The 4,446-nt window shown below is 42.8% G+C and overlaps 1 pseudogene; it reads right to left on the reverse strand.

The window, feature by feature from the left end:
- Nucleotides 1–4,208, reverse strand: part of LOC101578920 — an 18,669-nt pseudogene extending 14,461 nt beyond the window's left edge.
- Between the last annotated feature and the right edge of the window lie 238 nt (nt 4,209–4,446).

Consider the following 4,446-nt stretch of genomic DNA (forward strand, 5'->3'; position numbering starts at 1 on the left):
TTTCTGCCTCACAGCTTGAAGACTGCAAAGTACCTCTATGCTCTCTGGGAACTCACTGGGGTCAGGTGCAAGCTTTTTTCTCCTTGTACAGTCTTCCTTGAACTTTTTGAGTTGGAAGTAGAGCATACGGAATGGATATAAAGTAAAACTTCCAGGGCTAATGTTGAAAATTCACCCCATAAAACCATAGAGAGTCAGTTTAAAATGCCCACAGCACAGAATCGGGAGTCATGATCTGGAGAAGCAGTGGAAGTAATTTTCCAATGATGTGTTTCAGCTTCATGTTAGGTACAATCACAGAAGGAGAAGCCCTAAGAATGATGTTCAAGAGGAGACTGATTATCAGGATGAGGCTCTTGTCACTGCCGAGCTGGAGGAGGAGCCTCTGCCACTTTTTTGTCTTTCCATCTTGTATTGAACTTGACATGGGTGCAGGTCACCTAGTTTCACTTTCGGTAAGGACAACTGGGTGAGGACAAATGCATGGCTACATGGAAACTTGTTTGGACACACTGGGACACAGGTGTACAACTGTCTTTCACAAAAACAAATGAGATTTTGTTCATCCATCACCTGTTTCACCTCAGTGTTCAACAGCAAGCAGAAACAGCAAAGGAACAGCCATGATTTGGAGTCAGATTTAGTTTACATCTATGGGCACCCTTTAGGATCATTCCCACAATATCAGATCTGTGGTGCTCTAGGGCTGATATGCGATTAGAAATCAGGAAGTCCAGAGGCAGAAGGGCTTGTCAAATGGGGACTGGGTTACATAAGGTGTGTCATAATGACCAGCTATGCATCACAGTGAGCAGCTGTTCCTAAGAGACAGCAGCAACTGGAACTGCAACAGTAACTGCTCTGTGGGCAACTGAGAGACTGAAGTGTCCTGGCTGGGGAGGCATTTTCTGTTCATTCCCCTCCGCATTTAGTGACCCAGGCAAATTTTTGCTGGGCGTATTACATTTGATCTTCTGAGATGAGGCCCAGTGAGAAGCAGGAACACTAGGGATGTTAGTGACCCTGAGGTGGACCCTGGTCAAGGTCACCAAGACTGTCTTACTACAGAGATATTAGTTTCTCCTAAGTGGCTTTTAGGAAGAGATATAACTTTGGCCTGTCTGCTTTGTAGCATTACCCTGGCAACTTAGCGAGGGAGTTAATCTGATCCAAGAGCAAGTCCAGTGTGCCTGGGACACTCATCAAATCTTGGTCAAGTGTTTGATTTATTGTCCTGTTCTCTTGGAGCAGTTGTGCATAGAGATTAAGACAAAAACCACAGCCGGCATGGAGCAAGGAAACGAGGACTGGGGTAAGCAGCCTGAAAAGGCACCAGTATCAAGGGGAATAGTTAGGGAGTAGTCCTGTGGATGATGGCCTTTTGATTTGGATATGTAAGGACTGGTCAGCATATAGATAGACCAAAGCATGGCTTTGACTTCCCTGCCTCGTCAGAGTGAGCTTACAGGAGCTGTTCAGGTAAATGTTTCAGGGGATTTAAGGCTGGATTTTTGAAATTGTAGAGGCAAGGGCTGGGCAGTTAGCTCTGTGGCATAAGCATCTGCCTGCAGTGGTAGAGGCAGTTCACATGTGCCTACATATTAAGTGCAGGAAGAACATCTGCAGGTGGAGCTGGGCTATTAGCTGGTTACACACTATGTGTAGTTTTTATTTAGTCTAGTTTTTTAACTACCTCACACACACACACTCATAAAGATGTTCAACATGAACTAAACTTGACTAGCCTACAATGCCTAATTTCTCAGTCCACAGAAGAGAAAGTAAAACAAGTAAATCAAATCTACTGGCTCTTGGCAGCGGGAGCTGTGCTACCAGAGGTCAGAATATGAATGTTCTCTTGCTCTCAAAGTTTGTCTCATTGTTGTTTACTAGTAGTGTGAAGGGTTACCTCAGAAATTTGGAATTGCATTCATATCTGATTGGAGTAGATTTCTCTGGATTGAAATATGAGAGGATCAAACAGAACTCAGTGCCCAGGGCAGAGGTCAGCATCACCAAGGACACAGAGACAGGAAGATCGGGGAAGATCCAGGCACCTCAGTACAACTGTGTGGTCTCACTGGGGATGTGGACTTGGGAGTTTACAAAGAACACAGGAAGGATCTGAGGACAGATTTCCACCAAATAGCTCAATTATGCCCTTTTAGGTTTCTTTTATTTTTGGAATTTGGAATTTTGAATTTAACTCCTTCACCAGATGCAATATCATCATAAAAAAGAATAATATTTTCATTTATTGAATGTCCAAGCAATAAAGTTATTTTTGTCTTGCACAACACTTATACTATTATTTATTTGGATGTTTTTGTTGATGGAACTGCCTTTGGGTAAGGTTTTTTTCCTCCGAACTTTAAAATAAGAATTACAACCTTGCTCCAAACTACATACATGCCTTGACATTAAAAACATGATTGAATTTTGGAATTAAACAAGTCAAAGATTCTCCAAGAACTTAGAAAAAAATGAAGCTCAGAGTTAGTTGCCTTGTAAAAATATGCCATAGCTGCTGCTACTGGTGCTCCTCCTACACACGACTGGAGAGATTTCAGAACTGGAAGTCATGTACCTTCTCATCTTTCAGGGAAAGGGAAGTAAGATTTTCTTAGTTTTCATTTTAGGGAAGCTAAGGAATGTTCAACATGCTTCAAATTAGTATCAGATTTGAATCAAGAAAGCAATCAAAACACAGAATTCATAATATTTGCTTTTATATAAACTCACAGATTTTATCACAGATTATTTTACTAAATTTGGAAATGTCTATTGCTTAACTTTCAATGCGTGCTTAAATGTTATATTATGCTTTATCTTTTACCAGATATCATTATTTGTCAATTTAGTAATGAGAAAGAATAAACAAGTGTTTAGGAAGGCACAGGCTTCCCCACCGAGGTATCACAGCACAGCCAAACTTCACCCATTTAGAAGCCACTCCTCAGAGGCAGCCGCTGCCCACTGCTGAGGAGCCTGCACCTGGACAGTCAGAAGCTGAAGTGGCCCTTTCAACAAGAGGGAAGCCCTGTCCCCGCGATGCTTCCAGGCTGCTGAGGGTGTTCATGGCCTGCATCTCCTTAGGGACAAATAACTCCAGTCCAGGCCAAGGTTGCTTCTCATCTGTCAGCAGAGGGCACTCAAATACTTAGGAGCTCTTTACTGTACCACCTTCTGATCTGTTACTTAAACCCATAGCAAGAATAGGAATTGTTTTAGAGAATTTTTGAATGTTCTTTTCTAGTTTTCGGTTTTCTTTTGGCTGCTTTATATTAATTCATCCACTGAAAGATTGGAAACACTGGCCATCTTCATGACACACAGTCACACAACAGTGCACAAAACCCAGCTTCCAATTAGGTAGTAGCTATGTGATGTGGGGACCATTTGATTCCACATGATATAATAACTACATTTTTTGGTGCAACTTATAGGAATGAACAAATCAGCTTCTTATAAGCTCCGATATAAAGCTCCAAGTCAATTTTTAAAGAAATAATTTTTCAAAAATATACTCAATAACTTTTGAAAGATTTTACTTTTGTCATTTAATTTTGAAGTAGTTCTATTAGTTGCAGAATTTAAGTAGGTTGTAGAACTGAGTAAACAAGAAAGAAGAGACTCTATCCCTGTCTTGGATGTGATTTGCTTTACACAGATCCAAAGTCTTATATTGAAAATGACCAATATTTGCTGAATTTGAGTCCACAAAGTAGGTGAGGAGAAGCGTGCACAGATCGTCATCAATTCCACTCTAAACTCCAGAAGTACTTTACTGAGGAATCTAAGTGCGCACCAGCTCACTCAGGCTGCACTTCCTCAGTCCCAACCCTCAGCTCTCAGGGCCATCCCGCCCTCTCTCCAGGCGCTGCCCGACCTACCAGAGAAGACAAGCAGCCCCACAATGCTCTGGGCTGAGCCGCACTTGCTCTCACAGCTGCGCGGATCTCAGGGCAGAAGCCTGAGAAACCCACTTCCTGCTCGGGAGTAACAGAAGAACCAGGACGCAGATAAGTGCAGGGCACTCCCAGACCCTCAGCTCGAGGCCTGAGGCGCAGCACAGTAACTGTGCACGAGGACACGGCCACATGCTGCTCTCCGGCCTGCTGTGGGAATCGGTGGCCCTCATCCTCTCTGGTAGGGACGGTGCGAATCCGGTCAGGCGAGCTGAGGACGAAGCGACTGCACACAGACATATGGTGCTTCGTATGGGGATGAGAGAAGAGGGGGCGGGAGAACGGAAAATAAGCTACAACCAGTTCTGCTGTGTTTGGTCCTAAATTATTCTCATGATTACTTTTATCATTTAATTTTGAAGTATTTCTATTCATTGTAAATGGGTCATAGCACCAAGTAAACAGAAGGAATAGATCTATCGTCGTCTTGGGTATGGTTTGTCTTTAACAATCAAAGACCTGCGTGCAATGTATAAAT

Source organism: Octodon degus, unplaced genomic scaffold (assembly GCF_000260255.1).
Source record: "Octodon degus isolate 3935 unplaced genomic scaffold, OctDeg1.0 scaffold00669, whole genome shotgun sequence".
Lineage (NCBI taxonomy): Eukaryota > Metazoa > Chordata > Mammalia > Rodentia > Octodontidae > Octodon > Octodon degus.